General features: G+C 38.9%; 1 pseudogene; it reads left to right on the forward strand.

The window, feature by feature from the left end:
• The window catches only part of LOC138089322 (cytochrome b-like), an 80,461-nt pseudogene that overhangs the window by 47,576 nt on the left and 10,448 nt on the right, over positions 1-22,437 (forward strand).

Here is a 22,437-nt window from a genome sequence, read left to right on the forward strand (position 1 = left end):
ATTGTGGCCAGTGACAAATTTGGAGAACAAAAATAAGATCTCTGGTGGCTCAGTGGTAAAGAATCCACCTGTCAGTACAGGAGATGCAAGATATTTGATTCTTCAGTCAATTAGATTTCCTTGGAGTAGAAAATGGCAACCCACTCCAGTACTCTTGTCTGGGAAATGACATGGACAGAGGATCCTGGTGGGCTACAGTCCCTGAGATTGAGAAAGAGTCAGAAACTACTTAGGAACTAAAGCAACAACAAGTATGATTCTACGATGTTAGGCATTTCTAACACTGAAAAAGAAGTATCTTTAGTACTTTTCTACTTAACACATTTTCAATAAAAATAGAAACTTCAAAATTTCCCATTGAGAACACTGCATATGTGTGAATGTTTGAAGATGATAACTTAATTAGAGAGTGATTCTCTGGTATAAAGAATAGCAATAATGATAGGGAATAATAGCCATAGGAATCTAACAACAGAAAGGTAGATACTAGTATCTTAGAATCCTCTTTCCAAAAAACATCAAATGATTAAGAAAAACTGTGGGAGTTCTGTTTTTTTGTTTTGTTTTGTTTTTTTAGTTGAAGTATATTTGATTTTAAAAAGAAATTGGTGTTTCTATAGCATGTCTAATACAGGTATGTGTCATTTCTTCCTAAACCTCAGAAGGCAGGAAACCTTGCAAACATCTTAGAACTAGGGAAATTTAATATACCATTAAAATAAATTATTTAATGTAGAAATCTGGCAAAAGATTATTGTGTGTCTTTCAAAGTCAGCCTGGACATTAAAATTTAAATTCTAAAAGACTTCTAGAAGTGCAAATGATTGCATCATGTTGTGTTTTTTTCGTTCTATAGGAAACTAAACAATTAAATATGTAATTTAGGAATTGTATTTCAGCAATTTTTTCCTTCACTGACTCTAGAAAGTCAGTGGCTCATTTAGCTAACTGTCTCTGTATTCTCCTTGGAACCAGCTTTATTATCTTACTGATTTTCTCATTAAAGAGATAAAGAAATATTTGACAAATGATAGATTTGAGAGTCATGTTCTTAACTTTTTGCAAAGAATACTTAGATAACACACTAATCATGTAACTAATGATAATAAGCACTACAATGTTTCAACATTTACAAATAAACACTCAAAACATTTGTGAAATCTCAGAGATGCCAGAAGTTAAAAGAAATTGTCTTTCTTTTATTAAAGAAGGAAGGGAAAGGGAAACAAACTCATCAAGAAGTTTCTCAGAAGTCTGGAGATGTTGAGTTACTTTTTATTTTTTTAATATGAATTTATTTATGTTAATTTGGAGGCTAATTACTTTACAATATTGTATTGGTTTTGCCATACGTCAACATGAATCCACCACAGGTATACATGTGTTCCCCATCCTGAACTCCCCTCCCTCCTCCCTCCCCATACCATCCCTCTGGGTTATCCCAGTGCACGATCCCCAAGCATCCAGTATCATGCATCAAACCTGGACATTATACATGTTTCAATGCCATTCTCCCAAATCATCCCACCCTCTCCCTTTCCCACAAAGTCCAAAAGACTGTTCTATACATCTCTGTCTCTTTTGCTGTGTTGCATACAGGGTTATCATTACCATATTTCTAAATTCCATATATATGCGTTAGTATACTGTTTGGTGTTTTTCTTTCTGTCTTACTTCATTCTGTATAACAAGCTACAGTTTCATTCACCTCATTAGAACTGAATCAAATGTATTCTTTTTAATGTCTGAGTAATACTCCATTGTGTATATGTACCACAGCTTTCTTATCCATTCCTCTGCTGATGGACATCTAGGTTGTTTCCATGTCCTGGCTATTATAAACAGTGCTGCGATGAACATTGGGGTACATGTGTCTCTTTCAATTCTGGTTTCCTCCATGTGTATGCCCAGCAGTGGAATTGCTGGGTCATAAGGTAGTTCTATTTCCAGGTTTTTTTTAAGAAAACTCCACACTGTTCTCCATAGTGGCTGTACTAGTTTGCATTCCCACCAACAATGTAAGAGGGTTTCCTTTTCTCCACACCCTCTTCAGCATTCATTGCTTGTAGACTTTTGGATCGTAGCCATCTGACTGGCATGAAATGGTACTTATTGTGCTTTTGATTTACATTTCTCTGATAATGAGTGATGTTGAGCATGTTTTCATGTGTTTGTTAAAGTGAAGTAACTCAGTCATGTCTGATTCTTTGTGACCCCGTGGACTGTAGTCTACCAGCTCCTCCGTCCATGGGATTTTCCAGGCAAAAGTACTGAAATGGGTTGCCATTTCCTTCTCCAGAGGTCTTCCAGGGACCGAACCCAGGTCTACCTGCATTGCAGGCAAATGCTTTACCCTCTGAGCCACTAGGGAAGCTGAATCTGTATGTCTTCTTTGGAGAAATGTCTGTTTAGTTCTTTGGCCCATTTTTTGATTGGGTCATTTATTTTTCTGGAATTGAGTTGCAAGAGTTGCTTGTGTAATTTTGAGATTAGTTGTTTGTCAGTTGCTTCATTTGATATTATTTTCTCCTATTCTGAAGGCTGTCTTTTCACCTTGCTTATACTTTCCTATGTTGTGCAGAAGCTTTTAAGTTTAATTAGGTCCCATTTGTTTATTTTTGCTTCTATTTCCAATCTTCTGGGAGGTGGGTCATAGAGGATCCTGCTTTGATTTATGTCAGAGGGTGTTTTGCCTCTGTTCTCCTCTAGGAGTTTTATAGTTCCTGGCCTTATGTGTAGATCTTTAATCCATTTTGAGTTTACTTTTTTGTATGGCATGAGAAAGTGTTTTAGTTTCATTTTTTTACAAGTGGTTGACAAAAACTGAGAGAATTCAGCACCACCAAACCAGCTCTCCGTCAAATGCAAAAGGATATTCTCTAGACAGGAAACACGAAAAGGGTGTATAAACTCAAACCCAAAACAATAAAGTAAATGGCAACAGGATCATACTTACCAATAATTACCTTAAACATAAATGGTTTGAATGCCCCAACCAAAAGACAAAGACTGGCTGAATGGATACAAAAACAAGACCTTTATATATGTTGTCCACAAGAGACCCACCTCAAAACAGGGGACACATACAGACTGAAAGTGAAAGGCTGGAAAAAGATATTTCATGCAAATAGAGACTAAAAGAAAGCAGGAGTAGCAATGCTCATATCAGATAAAATAGACTTTAAGACAAAGGCTGTGAAAAGAGACAAAGAAGGACACTACATAATGATCAAAGGATCAATCAAAGACAGAAGTTATAGCAGTTATAAATATATATGGACCCAACATAGGAACACCACAATATGTAAGGCAAATGCTAACAAGTATGAAAGGGAAAATTAACAATAACACAATAATAGTGGGAGACTTTAATACCCCACTCACACCTATGGATAGATCAACTAAACAGAAAATTAACTAGGAAACACAAACTTTAAATGATATAATAGACTAGTTAGACCTAATTGATATCTATCAGACATTTCACCCCAAAACAATGAATTTCACTTTTTTCTCAAGTGCACACATAACCTTCTCCAGGATAGATCACATCCTGGGCTGTCGGGATCCAGCCTCAGCAGAGTCCAGGGATACCTTCAGGATGAACAACATCAGTGAATGAATGAATGAATGACACAGGGTGACCAGGCTTCAGTGAGCGAGGCCCGTCACTTTATTTTCAGACAGGGCTTTAATACCCTGAGTTGTACATTGAGCAAAGTGAAAAATGCAGAGTCAACTCAACATTTCATCAGTATTAACTTTTATCAATATCAGGTTCCTTCCTGCAAGAGTCTTATTTTTTGTACATTATCTTCTGGCCTGGAGGCTTGTTGATATTTTATGACCTATTTTTGATAAAGGTTGGTCAGCCAGAACAATAATTTTCCCTTGAAGTGTTTCTTCTTAAATTCCTAGCCTGAGTCACCCTTAAAGTACAGAGTTACATTTTTATGGAGCAATAATTTAGTGGGTTACAGCAAAGAAAGAACTTATTAACTCAAAGTCTAATGTTGCTAATGCTAAGGCTACTGCTTGTTTTTTCTACATCCTGACTATATGCATTCCCAGGAACACAATGGACAAGTGATTTGGGAACTTGGCAGCAAGCATTGGCCCAACAATGCTGCTAGAGTCTGGATAAACCTGCCAAGTAAGCTAGAATGCTAACAGGGGGTTTGAATTGAAACACTTCTTTCATGCCCAGGAGATTTATCAACCAGAGACCTAAGTTAATTTTTTCTAGAAAAAGATAGTCGGGGATAACCCCTGTTAATGTCAGAAGAGTTGGTGAAAGGCATAAAATAGTAAGACAGATTCTAGTTTTGAGGTAGATGCTCGAGCAGGTCCAGGGGTCCCTCGAGTCCTGAAGCCTTGCTTGCAAGGTCTCCTTGTCATGTGTGGGATCTCCCATGCTGGCTCCTGGCACTGGGCCATAAATGTAGCCTTGATAAATTAAAAAAAAATTGAAATCATTCCAAGTATCTTTTCTGACCACAATTCAGTAAGAGTAGATCTCAATTACAGGAGAAAAACTATAAAAAATTCCAATATATGGAGGCTGAAAAACACGCTGCTGAATAACCAACAAATAACAGAAGAAATCAAAAAAGAAATCAAAATATGCATAGAAATGAATGAAAATGAAAACACAACAACCCAAAACCTGTGGGACACTGTAAAAGCAGTGCTAAGGGGAAAATTCATAGCAACAGAGGCATACCTCAAGAAACAAGAAAAAAGTCAAATAAATAACCTAACTCTACACCTAATGCAACTATAAAAGGAAGAAATGAAGAACCCCGGGGTTAGTAGAAGAAGATAAATCTTTAAAATTAGGGCAGAAATAAATGCAAAAGTAACAAAAGAGACCATAGCAAAAATCAACAAAGCCAAAAGCTGGTTCTTTGAAAGTATAAATAAAATTGACAAACCATTAGCCAGACTCATGAAGAAACAAAGAGAGAAAAATCAAATCAATAAAATTAGAAATGAAAATGGAGAGATCACAACAGACAACACAGAAATACAAAGGATCATAAGTGACTACTATCAGCAGTTATATGCCAATAAAATGGACAAAGTGGAAGAAATGGACAAATTCTTAGAAAAGTACAACTTTCCAAAACTGAACCAAGAAGAAATAGAAAATCTTAATGGACCCATCACAAGCACAGAAATTGAAACTGTAATCAGAAATCTTCCAGCAAACAAAAGCCCATGTCCAGACGGCTTCATAGCTGAATTCTACCAAAAATTTAGAGAAGAGCTAACACCTATCCTACTCGAGCTCTTTCAGAAAATTGCAGAGGAAGGTAAACTTCCAAACTCATTATATTAGGGTTACTCTTTAGATCACCCAACCGGCTATATGGGGGTATCCCAAGGTCAGGCCCCTGGCCTAGTTTAAATCTCTTAGAGCAAATGGAGGTTGCTTTCTACTGCTGAATGTTCAGAATGTTTTTGTGTAATACAAACCAAGGGTTTACGTATCAGAGTTAAAAATGATAAATCATTTAAACATATTAATTAGTAGCTGGGCTATTTATTATTATTGGCAATTATCTATATTGGCTTAATTGCCTTGTCATATTTAGAAGGACAGTGTTTGATAACATGATTGATAGTACAACCTTACATCTAAATCTCGTTAATGAGTATAAATGTTTACTTTTGCTTTTTGTCAGAATATTTGAAATTTATTTCTATAAACATCTCTATTGCTCCCATTCTCATGAACTCAAGTGATATACTAAAACAGCATTATTTGAATATTTAATTTTGTATATATACTTTTAAGAAGCAGAATCTCTAAGAAAATGTGCATAAGCATATATTCCTGGTTTCACCAATAAAGTTTTTAAAAGGAGTAATCTCTATTTTTTTGGGGGGGTCTTAGTTCTAAAAGGTCTTGTAGGTCTTCATAGAACCGTTCAACTTCAGCTTCGTCAGTGTTACTGGTTGGGCATAGACTTGGATTACCGTGATATTGAATGGTTTGCCTTGGAGATGACCAGAGATCATTCTGTCGTTTTTGAGATTGCATCCAAGTACTGCATTTTGGACTCTTTTGTTGACCATGATGGCTACTCCATTTCTTCTGAGGGATTCCTGCCCACTGTAGTAGATATAATGGTCATCTGAGTCAAATTCACCCATTCCAGTCCATTTTAGTTCACTGATTCCTAGAATGCCAATGTTCACTCTCGCCATCTCTAGTTTGACCATTTCCAATTTGCCTTGATTCATGGACCTGACATTCCAGGTTCCTATGAAATATTGCTCTTTACATCATCGGACCTTTCTTCTATCACCAGTCACACCCAAAATTGGGTATTGTTTTTGCTGTGGCTCTATCATTTCATTCTTTCTGGAGTTATTTCTCCACTGTTCTCCAGTAACATATTGGGCACCTACTGACCTGGTGAGTTCCTCTTTCAGTATCCTATCATTTTGCCTTTTCATATTATTCATGGTGTTCTCAAGGCAAGAATACTGAAGTGGTTTTCCATTCCCTTCTCCAGCTGACCACATTCTGTCAGACCTCTCCACCATGACCCGCCCATCTTGGGTGGCCCCACAGGGCATGGCTTAGTTTCACTGAGCTAGACAAGGCTGTGGTCCTAGTGTGATTAGACTGACTAGTTTTCTGTGAGGATGGTTTCAGTGTGTCTACCCTCTGATGCCCTCTTGCAATACATAATGTCTTACTTGGGTTTCTGTTACCTTGGACGTGAGGTATCTCTTCATGGCTGCTCCTTCAAAGTGCAGCTTCTGTTCCTTATCATGGACGAGGGGTATCTCCTCACCTCTGCCTCTCCTGACCGTGAATGTGGAATAGCTCCTCTAGGCCCTCCTGTGCCCGCACAGCCACCAACAGAATGATCTCTGTTTATTCCTAAGGCAAACCATTCAATATCATAGTAATCCAAGTAACGCTTGGATCACAGTTACCCAATCAGTAACGCTGAAGAAGCTGAAGTTGAATGGTTTTATGAAGACCTACAAGACCTTTTATAAATAACACGCCCCAAAAATGTCTTTTTCATTATAGGGGACTGGAATACAAAAGTAGGAAGTCAAGAAACATCTGGAGTAACAGGAAAATTTTGGCCTTGGGATGCAGAATGAAGCAGGGCAAAGACTAATAGAGTTTTGCCAAGAAAATGCACTGGTCATAGCAAACACCCTCTTCCAACAACATAGGAGAAGACTCTACACATGGACATCACCAGGTGGTCAATATCGAAATTGGATTGATTATATTCTTTGCAGCCAAAATGGAGAAGCTCTATATAGTCAACAAAACCAAGACCAGGAGCTGACTGTGGCTCAGATCATGAACTCCTTATTGCCAAATTCAAACTTAAATTGAAGAAAGTAGGGAAAATCACTAGACCATTCAGGTATGACCTAAATCAAATTCCTTAGGATTATACAGTGGAAGTGAAAAATAGATTTAAGGGCCTAGATCTGATAGATACAGTCCCTGATGAACTATTCAATAAGGTTTGTGACATTGTACAGGAGACAGGTATCAAGACCATCCCCATGGGAAAGAAGTGCAAAAAAGCAAAATGGCTGTCTGGGGAGGCCTTACAAATAGCTGTGAAAAGAAGAGAAGAGAAAAGCAAAGGAGAAAAGGAAAGAGATAAGCATCTGAATGCAGAGTTCTGCTGGATTCCAGTCTCAGCACAGTCCAGGGATACCCTCAGGATGAACGGCGTTGGCAAACGAAAGAATGACACAGGGAGACCAAGCTTCAGTGAACAAGGCCCGTAACTTTATTTTCAAAAAGAGCTTATACCCTGATTTGTACATAGAGGAAAATGAAAGATGCATCATCATCCAGAGTCAGCTCAAACATTCCCGCAGTTTTGCCCTTATGGAAACCAGGATTTTTTCTGCATACCTTTCCCATAAACAATGGTCTTATGTTGTGCACATTATCTTCTGGCCTTGGAGGCCTGTTGAGATTTTATGACTCTTTTTTGATAAAGGTTGTTCAACCAGAAAACTTGTTTTCCCTTGAAGTATTTTTTCTTTATACCTCTAATCTGTGTCAGCCTCAGAATCTACTAAACAGAGTTACATTCTCATGGAGCAAAGGTTCAGTGGGTTACAAAAAGAAAAAAAAAAAGAACTTATTAACTCAAAGTTCTGATGTGGTTAATACCAAGGCTACTACTTGTTTTTCTCACATTCCAACTATATTAACTAATGCACTCCCAGGCACACATGAATAAGGGATATGGGAACTTGACAGCAAGCATTGGCTTAACAATGAAACCTTTCACCAGTATTATTTTAATAAAACTTTTTCACCCCTCGAAGGGCTCTATATTTTTAGAATGCTTAGGCTTCCTGTGTCATAGTTTGTGAACAATCATATGCGTAGTTGCAAGAGTCTGGATAAACCTGCCAAGCAAGCTAGAATGCTAACAGGGGGGTTTGAATTGAAATGCTCCTTTCATGCCCAGGAGACTTATCAACTAGAGCCCTAAGTTTATTTTCTCCAGAGAAAGATGGTCGGGGATAGCCCACTGTAAATGTTAGAAGGGTTGGTGAAAGGCAAAATATAGTATACAGTAGACAGACAGATTTTGGTTTGGGGATAGATGCATGAGCAGGTCCAGGGAGTCCCTCAAGTCCTGATCCGTCTTGCCTGTCAGGTCTCCTCTGCATGATCTTGTCATGGGTGGGATCTCCCATACTGGCTAAAGGCAGAGTTCCAAAGAATAGCAAGAAGAGATAAGAAAGACTTCCTCAGCGATCAATGCAAAGAAATAGAGGCAAACAATAGAATGGAAAGACTAGAGATCTCTTCAAGAAAATTAGAGATACCAAGGGAATATTTCATGTAAAGATGGGCTTGATAAAGGACAGAAATGGTCTGGACCTAAGAGAAGCAGAAGATATTAAGAAGAGGTGGCAAGAATACACAGAAGAACTATACAAAAAATATCTTCACTATCCAGATAATCACGATGGTGTGACACTCACCTAGAGCCAGGCATCCTGAAATGTGAAGTCAAGTGGTCCTTAGAAAAAATCACTAAGAACAAAGCTAGTGGAGGTGATTCCAGTTAAGTTATTTCAAATCCTGAAAGATGATGCTGTGAAAGTACTGCACTCAATATGCCAGCAAATTTGGAAAACTCAGCAGTGGCCACAGGCCTGGAAAAGGTCAGTTTTCATTCCAATCCCAAAGAAAGGCAATGGCAAAGAATGCTCAAACAACTCCACAATTGCACTCATCTCACATGCTAGTAAAGTAATGCTCAAAATTATCCAAGCCAGGCTTCAGCAGTTTGTGAACCGTGAATTTCCAGATGTTCAATCTTGTTTTAGAAAAGGCAGAGGAACCAGAGATCAAATTGCCAACATCCACTGGATCATCAAAAAAGCTAGAGAGTTCCAGAAAAACATCTATTTCTGCTTTATTGAGTATGCCAAAGCCTTGACTGTGTGGATCACAATAAACTGTGAAAAGTTCTGAAAGAGATGGGAATACCAGACCACTTGACTTGCCTCTTGAGAAACATATATGCAGGTCAGGAAGCAACAGTTTGAACTTGACATGGAACAACAGACTGGTTCCAAATAAGAAAAGGAGTACGTCAAGGCTGTATATTGCTTATTTAACTTATATGCAGACTACATCATGAAAAATGCTGGGCTGGAAGAAACACAAGCTGGAATCAAGATTGCCGGGAGAAATATCAATAACCTCAGATATGCAGATGACACCACCCTTATGGCAGAAAGTGAAGAGGAACTAAAAAGCCTCTTGATGAAAGTGAAAGTGGAGAGTGAAAAGTTTGTTTAAAGCTCAACATTCAGAAAACAAAGATCATAGTGATCTTTCCCATCACCTCGTGGAAAATTGATGGGAAAACAGTGGAAACTGTGTCAGAATCTATTCTGGGGGGGCTCCGAAATCACTGCAGATACTGACTGCATCCGTGAAATAAAAAGACACTTACTCCTCGGAAGAAATGTTATGACCAACCTAGATAGCATATTGAACAGCAGAGACTACTTTTCCTACAAAGTTCTGTCTAGTCAAGGGTCTGGTTTTTCCAGTGCTCATGTATGGATGTGAGAGTTGTATTGTGAAGAAGACTGAGTGCCGAAGAATTGATTCTTTTGAACTGTGGTGTTGGAAAAGACTCTTGAGTGTCCCTTGGACTGCAAGGAGATATTCTGAAGGAGATCAGCCCTGGAATTTCTTTGGAAGGAATGATGCTATAGCTGAAACTCCAGTACTTTGGCTATCTCACGGGAAGAGTTGACTCATTGGAAAATACTCTGATGCTGGGAGGAATTGGGGTCAGGAGGAGAAGGGGACAACAGAGGATGAGATGGCTGGATGGCATCACGGACTCGATGGACGTGAGTCTGAGTGAACTCCAGGAGTTGGTGATGGACAGGGAGGCCTGGCGTGCTGCCATTCATGGGGTCACAAAGAGTCGGACACGAGTGAGTGACTGAACTGAACTAAACCGAACTGAATCTCTATTTACCTATATTACATACATTTTATGGAAAAAAATAACCAAGTCTGCTTTTCTCAAAAGATAAAACAGGACAGAAACTCTACAAAACTTCAGAATTCATGGCCTGCCTCTATAAGTCTTCCTGCCTCACAAAATACTTCCTCCTAAGAACCAAACATGAGATTTCCCCGGTGACTGGGTGATAAACAACCTGCTTGCAAATGCAGGAGACACAGGACTGGGGTTTGATGCCTCGAGAAGGAAATAGAAATCCACTTTAATATTCTTGTCTGGGAAACCCCATGGACAGAGGAATCGGTCAGGTTACAGTCCATAGGGTTACAAAAGATCAAACACAACTGAGCATGTGCACTTGAAGAACCAAGTATAAATGATGCTTCTCCAAGCCATGTTGTACTCAATATAAGACAACAATCTTAAATATGGCCATTGTGGCGGTGGTTTAGTCACAAAGTCGTATATTGCTCTTGTGACCCCGAGGACTGTAGCTTGCTAGGCTCCTCTGTCCTTGGGATTCCCCAGGCAAGAGTACTGGAGTGGGTTGCCATTCCCTTCTCCATGGCAGATATAATTAGCATTAAATTCCATGACCAGTCTGATACTTACCCTTGTGACTCACTGACTGAGAAGAACATTTAGCCAACAACAACTGCTCAATGGGGTCCCATATCCCTTCTAATTTTATTTTTCTGATTTATTTTCTTCTATTCTGATCTTCAAAATGGAACATAAAATTAATAGTATGTGTACTATTCATGCGTCATTTAAAATTTTTGAATTCATAAGAGGCATTTTTAAATTTTATTTATTTGTTTTTGGATGTGCTGTGCCTTTGTTGCTGTGTGGGCTTTTCTCTAGTTGCAGATATTGGAAACTTCTCTCCAGCTGCAGTGTACAGGCTTCTCACTGTGGTGGCTTCTCTTGCTGCAGAGCACAGGCTCTAGGCCGGCTGTGGGAAAGTCCCCAAAGGACCGAGGGGGCGGGGCCCAGCCCCTTTTTGGAGACGACCGTCTGAGGGAAGGAGGCATCAATGTGGAGCTGCAGGTAGGAGATGGAAACCCTTGTGGGCCTTGTTTGCAGAAAGCCGAGGGCTGCTTCTGAGCACAGGTGAGGTGCATGTCTGGCTCCCTTCAATGTCTTACCTGGAGGGAAAGGTGGTCGGCCCAGCGCCGCTGGTGCGGATACCCTTCGGGGACCCTCTGTCCCTCAGGGGCCGTCACTGGCGGTTGGGCGCCCCCAGCGGGGTGACTTGGCTCCTGGGTCAGCAGGGCTGGCACCTGGCCAGAAAGTCACCCTGAGTTGGAGGGGGTTGTGGGGGGCGTGCGGGCTGGGCTTCAGAATCTGGGGAACACCTGCTACGTGAATGTGGAGCTGCAGTGTCTGAGCCACACACCAGCCCTGGCCAGCTGGATGGTGTCCCAGCAGCACACCACCCTCTGTCTGGCCAGTTGTTGGGGCTCCCAGGCTCTAGAGAACAGGCTCAGTAGTTACAGTGCATGAGTTTATCTTCCCAGATTGGGGACTGAATTTGTGTCTTTTTCTTTGGCATGTGGATTCTTTACCACTGTGCCATCAAGGAAGGCCAAGTCACTCTTTTTTTTTTTTTTTTTTTTTTGAATGTGCCAAGTCTAAACACAAAGACATGAGATATCCAAAGTTAGAGACCTCTTACATGATTGAGATGGGACTTCAACAAGGTTCATTACAAAAGCATCATCTTGACTATCTGCTAAATACCATCAGTTTGATTACAGTCTACTGTGGAACAAGTAATATATATGAAATATATGTGGAATACTATATTAGGCAGCTTTAGGTTAAGAAGAAAGTTACTAAGCCAATTATGTTGACCAGTACACTAGTGCTGAAGTTTACATTGAAAGATATTATTTGTAAACCTTGTATTATGTACTAGAAATAGAATGAAAGAAAGACCTTCTTGTGACTTCATATTTCCTAATCACAATGGAGTATTTTCTTATAGGATTTGATTTAAAATCACCCTCAATGGAGAGAAAAATACATTGAATTAAATTAATCCAGTTCATACTTATTTCAAGTGAAATATTTCAAATGGTAATTAAAATAACTCAGGGCTTAGATTATTTGACTTTATTTTATTATATAGGGCCCAGTGTTTTCAGAATTTCTAGGACAGAAAGAAACAAATAGAAAGTCATATCAAGAAAGAGTTAATATTTCTGTGAAAAGTTCATAATAAGGGATTACTAAATACAAGCTTCAAATCATCCCACAAAATTTAATATTATAAAATAACATGTCATTCAGGGTAGCTTTTAAAAATTAAAGCTAAGTAAGCATATATTATTATAGAAAATCATAATATTGGTCACTGAAAAAAATACATACCAGAAATGTACTTGTATGATATTAAAAATAGCAATGACATGTCTACAAATTAAAGTTTTTTTAATTGATTAGACAAAATTCCTAATTGTTGACTTATGTATTTTTTTTACTGAAACATTTGATAGCTTGCTAAATTATGAGGGTTAAAGAATATCTGTATCTCCTTAAGTGAGTGATCACTATATTCTATACCGTTTTGCTAGATGCAATTTCATAAAATTGAGATGTTTTAATAATGTGGGTATAAGCATATGGTCTAGATAAATTATATATATTTATCCTTATTATTTATATAGTCATATGTAATTTCAACCAACAGGATATAAGGAAGAACATTTCTTTTTTATTCATTAGAAATGTCATGGTTTGACATATTACTTATGAATCATACTTTTGTTCCTCATTTAATACATCAAAGTACCATTTTAATAAAAGATGATATATTAAAAAAAATTACTCCTCACAGAAATGAAAGAGTTCTACTGTTATAGAATATAAATGCTAACTAGGAAAAACCTCTTAATGTATGGATAAACTATGTAACTTGACTGAACCACTCAACTATATACTGGCAGAGTAATAATAGAATCAAAGAAAATCTAGTCCAAAGTTTTATCTATATTCAGTTGCTTTTTCCATTCAGTTCAGTCGTTCAGTCATGTCCGACTCTTTGCGACTCCATGAATAGCAGCACGCCAGGCCTCCCTGTCCATCACCAACTCCCGGAGTTCACTCAGACTCACGTCCACTGAGTCTGTGATGCCATCCAGCCATCTCATCCTCGGTCGTCCCCTTCTCCTCCTGCCCCCAATCCCTCCCAGCATCAGAGTCTTTTTCAATGAGTCAACTCTTCCCATGAGGTGGCCGAAGTACTGGAGTTTCACCTTTAGCATCATTCCTTCCAAAGAAATCCCAGGGTTGATCTCCTTCAGAATGGACTGGTTGGATCTCCTTGAAGTCCAAGGGTCTCTCAAGAGTCTTCTCCAACACCACAGTTCAAAAGCATCAGTTCTTTGGTGCTCAGCCTCTTCACAGTCCAACTCTCACATCCCTACATGACTACTGGAAAAACCATAGCCTTGACTAGACGGACCTCAGTCAGCAAAGTAATGTCTCTGCTTTTGAATATGCTATCTAGGTTGGTCATAACTTTTCTTCCAAGGAGTAAACATCTTTCAATATCATGGCTGCAATCACCATCTGCAGTGATTTTGGAGTCACCAAAAATAAAGTCTGACACTGTTTCCACTGTTTCCCCATCTATTTCCCATGAAGTGATGGGACCAGATGCCATGATCTTTGTTTTCTGTATATGTATTATGTTGAAAGATGTGAATTTATAAATTAAGGATGAGTATTAGTGACATATTTAACATATATATATATGTATATATATATATATATATATATATATATATATATATATACATATATATATACTGATCTGGGTATCCTATCTAGCTAAATTTTGTAATTTCCATGATTATATTAATTTTTAAGCTATCTTTTTTATTGTTTATTCTCTAATTTGTTACTGAAGTTTTATTGAAAAAACAGAATTTATAATCACCTTTAATATGATTTTAAATTTCTATGAAGTAGTGTTACTGAAAGCTCAGTCTCCATGTGTACTGGTGCTGAATCAAATCCTGGAGACAGTTTTGAGTTAAACAGAAAAAGACAGCTTTACAGCTTTGCTGTGGCTTCCCTTGTGGCTCAGGGGGTAAAGTATCCGCCTGTAATGCAAGAAACCTGGGTTCGATCCCTGGGTTGCGAAGGTCGCTGGAGAAGGGAAAGACTACCTACTCCCGTATTCTAGCATGGAGAATTCCAGGGACTGTACAGGGTTGCAAAGAGTCGGACATGACTGAGCAACTTTCACTTTCACTTTCATTTATTTGCCAGGCAAAAGGAGACATACCAGGGTTCTGCCTCAAAAAACTATGTGTCCCAAAACCAAAGAGCTTGATGAAGGATTTTATAACAGGGGATCAAAGTGGAGTCTCTGATAAGATTAGGGGGTGAGCATGGCTTCTACTCCCTTAATTTTGTTTCTGGAGACTACTCTCCTGATGTAGATGAGATTCTCTGGTCCATTTAATCTTATTTCCAGTAGTCTCTTGGCTGCTTTTCCCTGATTAGCAACTGTTTGAATCCTTTGGAATTGAGGGAAGCTCATGGAGGGTGAAGTCTTGTCTTCAAGAAACTGGGAGATAGAAAGGCCTTCATGCCTAGGCGTCCTACAAGCACCCAATTGACTTCATTTCTAATGAAAATTCATTAGATTTTTCTTTCCTGAAAAGTTATAGTTTAAGTATTAATACAATCATCATGTCATATAATAGATGCTTTTTTGGGAAAAGTCCAAATTTGGAACCAAGTAGCCAAAAATCAACCTAGGCAAAGAATGCATTGGCTCCATTTTAATTATCACTATTTTTATCTTAGAATTACATTCAATGCACTGAGTGTGATGATTGATTTGTTGAATGCATTTATTTTTTCAACATCAAGCTGCCATTCAGTGCCTGTGATGTTGCTGACACTGTTGTAAATAATAAGATATTTAGTACAGTGATTCTGGCTTCCAAAACCTATATTGTACTAGAATGGCTAAGTAATTATAGACAAAGGCAGCCCTACCAGTACCTTGATTATAGCCAATTATATTCAAATCTAACTTCTGACCTAGAATTATAAGGTAATATATTTTTGTTGGTTGAAGTCACTAAATCTGCAATCATTTGTTAAGGCAGCAATAAAAATTAATTCAAAGTTAATACCCTAAACTGAGGCATAATACAGCTAAGCAAACCATCATATAACACAAAGTTGTGAAGAAAGAATTCAGTCCAGGATCCCTAAAGAGGGCCCATTATATTACTAAATTACATTATAATAACTGAATCCATACAGAAAACACATTTCCTTAAGGTAAATAAAAATAACTCAAAGATTACTATAGACAAAGCTAGTGAAGGTGATGGACTTCAAGCTATTTAAAATCCTAAAAATTGACGCACTGAGTAGTACTGATGCTGAAGCTGAAACTCCAATACTTTGGCCACCTGATGTGAAGAAGTGACTCATTGGAAAAGACCCTGATGCTGGGAAAGACTGAAGGTGGGAGGAGAAGGGGATGAGAGGATGAGATGGTTGGATGGCATCACCAATGTGATGGACATAATTTTGAGTAGGCTCCAGGAGTTAGTGATGGACAGGGAAGCCTGATGTGCTGTAGTCCATGGGGTTGCAAAGAGTTGGATTTAACTGAGCGATTGAACTGAACTGAGTATGTCAGCAAATTTAGAAAACTCATCAGTGGCCAACAAGACTGGAAAAGGTCTGTTTTCATTCCAACCCCAAACAAAGGCAATACCAAAGAATGTTCAAACTGCCTTAAAATTGTGTTTGTTTTGCATGCCAGTAAAGTTATGCTCAGAAGCCTTCAAGCTAGGCTTCAGCTGTATGTGAACCGAGAACTTCCAGGTGTACAAGTTAAATTTAGAAAAGACAGAGGAACCAGAGATTAAAGTGCCAACATCCATTGGATCATAGATAAAGCAAGAGACTTCCAGATAAACTGCTTCATTGACTAAGCTAAAGCCTTTGACAGTGTGTGTTAGTCACTTCATGGCGCCCAACTCTGCGACCTCATGGACTGTAGCCACGAGGCTCCTCTGCACATGGAATTCTCCACGCAGGAATACTGGAGTGGGTTGCCATTCCTTTCCCCAGGGGATCTTCCCAACCCAGGGACTGAACCTGTGTCTCCCTCATTTGACAGTGTAGATCACAACAAGCTGTGGAAAATTCTTAAATAGGTTTAAATACCAGGCTCCTTTACCTATCTCCTCAGAAACATGTACTACAAGTGTCAAGAAACAATTGTTAGAACAGTACATGGAACTGAGTAGTTTCAATTTAGGAAAGGAGTGCCACAAGGCTATGTATTGTTACCTGGTTTATTTAACGTACATGAAGAGTACCTGGAGGCTTCCCAGGTGGTGGTAGTAGTAAAGAACCCCCTTGCCAATGCAGGAGACATAAGAGACATGGGTTCAATCCCTGAATTCCCTGGAGGAGGGCATGGCAACCCATCCAGTATTTTTGCCTGGAGAATCCCAAAGACAGAGGAACATAGTGGGCTATAGTCCATAGGGTCCCAAAGAGTTGGACATGACTGAAGTGACTTAGCAAGGAGAGTACATTATGTAAAATGCCAGGTTGGATGAATCACAAGCTGGAATCAATATTGCTGGGAGAAATATCAACAACTTCAGATATGCAGATGACATCACTCTAATCCCAGCAATTGAAGAAAACTAAAGAGCCTCTTGATGAGGATGGAAGAGAAGAGTGAAAACGCCGACATAAAGCTCAGCATTCAAAGAACTTAGACCATGGTATCCAGTCCAAAAACTTTATGGCAAATATAAGGGGAAAAAAATGCTAAAAGTAACAGACTTTAATTTCTTAATTAAAGGCTCCAAAATCCCTGCAGATGGTGACTTCAGTCATGAAATTAAGACACATGCTCCTTGAAAGGAAAACTGTGACAAACCTAGACAGTCTATTAGAAAGCAGAGACATCATTATGGACAAATTATGAAGTCTTACATATAAATTAATTAAAACTGTTTGCTTTCTGGTTTTCAAAATGTATATATTCATACCATCACAAAAAAAGTTGTTTGTTTGTTTGTTTGTTTTAATTGGTTGTAGGAAATATTTTCCAAAATATAATGTTTCCAATGTTTTCAAACAGGTGTCATTCCTTGTTGATGATCCCCTCTAAAGGATTATAATGGGTAGAGTTTAAGGATTTTCTCTGACTAGAAGTTTTGTTTAAGGTGAAGTACAAATAACACCCCCAAAAGATGTCCTTTTCATTATAGGGAACTGGAATATAAAAGTAGGAAGTCAAGAAACACACAGAGTAACAGGCAAATTTGGCCTTGGAATGCAGAATGAAGCAGGGCAAAGACTAATAGAGTTATGCCAAGAAAATGCACTGGCCATAGGAAACACCCTTTTCCAACAACACGAGAAGAATCTACACATGAACATCACCAAATGGTCAACATTGAAATCAGATTGATTATATTCTTTGTAGCCAAAGATGGAGAAGCTCTATACAGTCAACAAATACAAGACCAGGAGCTGACTGTGGCTCAGATCATGAACTCCTTATTACCAAATTCAGACTGAAATTGGAGAAAGTAGGAAAAACCACTAGATCATTCAGGTATGACCTAAATTAAATCCCTCATGATTACACAGCAGAAGTAAGAAATAAATTTAAGGGCCTAGATCTGATACAGTGCCTGATGAACTATGGGATGAGGTTCGTGACATTGTACAGGAGACAGGGATCAAGACCATCCCCATGGAAAACAAATGAAAAAAAAAAAGAAAAATGGCTGTCTGGGGAGGTCTTACAAATAGCTCTGAAAAGAAGAGAAGTGAAAAGCAAAGGAGAAAACGAAAGATATAAGCATCTGAAAGCAGAGTTCCAAAGAATAGCAAGAAGAGAGAAGAAAGCCTTCTTCATGGATCAATGCAAAGAAATAGAGGAAAAGAACAGAATGGGAAAGACTAGAGATCTCTCGAAGAAAATTAGAGACATCAAGGGAACATTTCATGCAAAGATGGGCTCGATAAAGGACAGAAATGGTCTGGACCTAACAGAAGCAGAAGATATTAAGAAGAGGTGGAAAGAATACACAGAAAAACTGTACAAAAAAGATTTTCATGACCCGGATAATCACGATGGTGTTATCACTCACCTAGAGCCAGACATCCTGGAATGTGAAGTCAAGTGGGCCTTAAAAAGCATCACTATGGACAAAGCTAGTGGAGGTGATGGAATTCCAGGTGAGCTGTTTCAAATCCTGAAAGATGATGCTGTGAAAGTGCTGCACTCAATATGCCAGAAAATTTGGAAAACTCAGCAGTGGCCACAGGACTGGGAAAGGTCAGTTTTCATTCCAATCCCAAAGAAAGGAAATGCCAAAGAATTCTCAAACTGCAGCACAATTGCACTCATCTCACATGCTAGTAAAGTAATGCTTAAAATTCTCCAAGCCAGGCTTCAGCAATACGTGAACTGTGAACTTCCTGATGTTCAAGCTGGAGGAACATCAAGGCAGAGGAACCAGAGATCAAATTGCCAACATCTGCTGGATCATGAAAAAAGCAAGAGAGTTCCAGAAAAAACATCTATTTCTGCTTTATTGACTATGCCAAAGCCTTTGACTGTGTGGATCACAATAAACTGTGGAAAATTCTGAGAGAGATGGGAATACCAGACCACCTGACCTGCCTCTTGAGAAATCTGTATGCAGGTCAGGAAGCAACAGTTAGAACTGGACATGGAACAACAGACTGGTTCTAAATAGGAAAAGGAGTATGTCAAGGCTGTATATTGTCCCCCTGCTTATTTAACTTCTATGCAGAATACATCATGAGAAACGCTGGACTGGAAGAAACACAAGCTGGAATCAAGATTGCCGGGAGAAATATCAAAAACCTCAGATATGCAGATGACACCCCTATGGCAGAAAGTGAAGAGGAACTAAAAAGCCTCTTGATGAAAGTGAAAGAGGGGAGTGAAAAAGTTGGCTTAAAGCTCAACATTCAGAAAACGAAGATCATGGCATCTGGTCCCATCACTCACGGGAAATACATGGGGAAACAGTGGAAACAGTGTCAGACTTTATTTTTTTGGGCTCCAAAATCACTGCAGATGGTGACTGCAGCCATGAAATTAAAAGACACAACTCCTTGGAAAAAAAGTTAAGACCAACCTAGATAGCATGTTGAAAAGCAGAGACTTTACTTTGCCGACTAAGGTCCATCTAGTCAAGCCTTTGGTTTTTCCAGTAGTCATGTATGGATGTGAGATTTGGACTGTGAAGGAGGCTGTATGCCAAAGAATTGATGATTTTTATCTGTGGTGTTAGAGAAGACTCTTGAGAGTTCCTCTAGTCCACGAGATCCATCCAGTCCATTCTGAATGAGATTAGCCCTGGGATTTCTTTGGAAGGAATGATGCTAAAGCTGAAACTCCAGTACTTTGGTCACCTCATGAAAAGAGCTAACTCATTGGAAAAGACTCTGATGCTGGGAGGGATTGGGGGCAGGAGGATAAGGGGACGACCGAGGATGAGATGGCTGGATGGCATCACTGACTCAATGACATGAATCTGAGTGAAGTCTGGGAGATGGTGATGGACAGGGAGGCCTGGCATGCTGCAATTCATGGGGTCGCAAAGAGTCAGACACGACTGAACGACTCAACTGAACTGAGCAATAATATTTCTTTTTTCACTTTGATTCATTTTCATAGTTTTATCAGAAGATAGGAGATGATCAGAACTGACCTAGAAGCACATTGTCCTCCCTGTCTCTTTTAGGAGGTATTTTAGCTATCTTCATCTTGTTTTATTTGCTCTGGTTTTGGCATAATTTGCCATAAGAGAGATGGAACAGTGTTTCCAGTATTAGTAGAGATACAATATTCTTTTTTAATCTTGCCAGTAAGTGTAATATAAATACGTAACAGAGAAGTCAGTTAAATTTTGACTCTTACATCTTAAATCTTATGAGTAGAGATATGATAAAAATTTAAGAAATTTACGATGCGGAGCTCTATATGAGGGGAAGAAAAGCCATATTCTTATAGTATAAAGAGTTTTATAGGAACTAGCTTTTGAATGAAGTTGATTAACACCATGAATTAGTAAATATGCTATATTGGCTTGTACTTAGCAGATTCTAAAAAGAGGATTTTAAAGATATCTGAATATTTCATTCATTCTTGTTGACTCTTTTTCTCCTGATAGCATAAACAACTGATAACTCATGAATGATTTTGTTTCATTTCAGTTCAGTTCAGTCACTCAGTCCTGTCTGACTCTTTGCAACCCCATGAATCACTGTACGCCAGGTCTCCCTGTCCATCACCAACTCCCAGACTTCACTCAGATTCATGTCATTGAGTCAGTGATGCCATCCAGCCATCTCATCCTCGGTCGTCCCCTTCTCCTCCTGCCCCCAATCCCTCCCAGCATCACAGTCTTTTCCAGTGAGTCAACTCTTCGCATGAGGTGGGCAGAGTACTGGAGTTCCAATTTTAGCATCATTCTTTCCAAAGAAATCCCAGGGCTGACCTCCTTCAAAATGGACTGGTTGGATCTCCTTGCAGTCCAAGGAACTCTCAAAAGTCCTCTCCAACACCACAGTTCAAAAGCCTCAATTCTTTGGCGCTCAGCCTTCTTCACAGTCCAAATCTCACATCCATACATGACTACTGGAAAAAACATAGGCTTGACTAGACGGACCTTAGTCGGCAAAATAATGTGTCTGCTTTTGAATATGCTATCTAGGTTGGTCTTAACTTTTCTTCCAAGGAGTTCTGTCTTTTAATTTCATGGCTGCAGTCACCATCTGCAGTGATTTTGGAGCCCCAAAAAATAAAGTCTGACACTGTTTCCACTGTTTCCCCATCTATTTCCCATGAAGTGATGGGACCAGATGCCATGATCTTCATTTTCTGAATGTTGAGCTTTAAGCCAACTTTTTCACTCCCCTCTTTCACTTTCATCAAGAGGCTTTTAGTTCCTCTTCACTTTCTGCCATAACGGTGGTGTCATCTGCATATCTATGTTACTGATATTTCTCCCGGCAATCTTGATTCCAGCTTGTGCTTCTTCCAGTCCAGCATTTCTCATGATGTATTCTGCATATAAGTTAAATAAGCAGGGGGACAATATACAGCCTTGACATACTCCTTTTCCTATTTGGAACCAGTCTGTTGTTCCATGTCCAGTTCTAACTGTTGTTTCCTGACCTGTATACAGATTTCTCAAGAGGCAGGTCAGGTGGTCTGGTATTTCCATCTCTCTCAGAATTTTCCACAGTTTATTGTGATCCACACAGTCAAAGGCTTTGGCATAGTCAATAAAGCAGAAATAGATATTTTTCTGGAACTCTCTTGCTTTTTCCATGATCCAGCGGATGTTGGCAATTTGATCTCTGGTTCCTCTGCCTTTTCTAAAACCAGCTTGAACATCAGGAAGTTCACAGTTCATGTATTGCTGAAGCCTGGCTTGGAGAATTTTGAGCATTACTTTACTAGTATGTGAGATGAGTGCAATTGTGCTGCAGTTTGAGAATTCTTTGTCATTGCCTTTCTTTGGAATTGGAATGAAAACTGACCTTTTCCAGGCCTGTGGCCACTGCTGAGTTTTCCTAATTTGCTGGCATATTGAGTGCAGCACTTTCACTTTTTTGTTTGGTTGTTTGTTTCACTTTGCCTTAAATATTCACTGATGTTTCCTTTGTAGTATTTCTACCTTCTGACTTTTATTTTATGGTGTCAGTTTCTGTCTTATAAATTGTTGTTGTTGTTGTTTTTTTTAACTTGGTCAAATTTAAGACTATTTTTTGTGTCCCCACTGGTCTATACTCATTCAACTTTTTTTTTTTTTTTTGTCATTTAAACTTCTGATATCATTGATCAGTGTTTATAAAAGTAATGAAT

Source organism: Capricornis sumatraensis, chromosome 12, assembly GCF_032405125.1.
Source record: "Capricornis sumatraensis isolate serow.1 chromosome 12, serow.2, whole genome shotgun sequence".
NCBI lineage: Eukaryota > Metazoa > Chordata > Mammalia > Artiodactyla > Bovidae > Capricornis > Capricornis sumatraensis.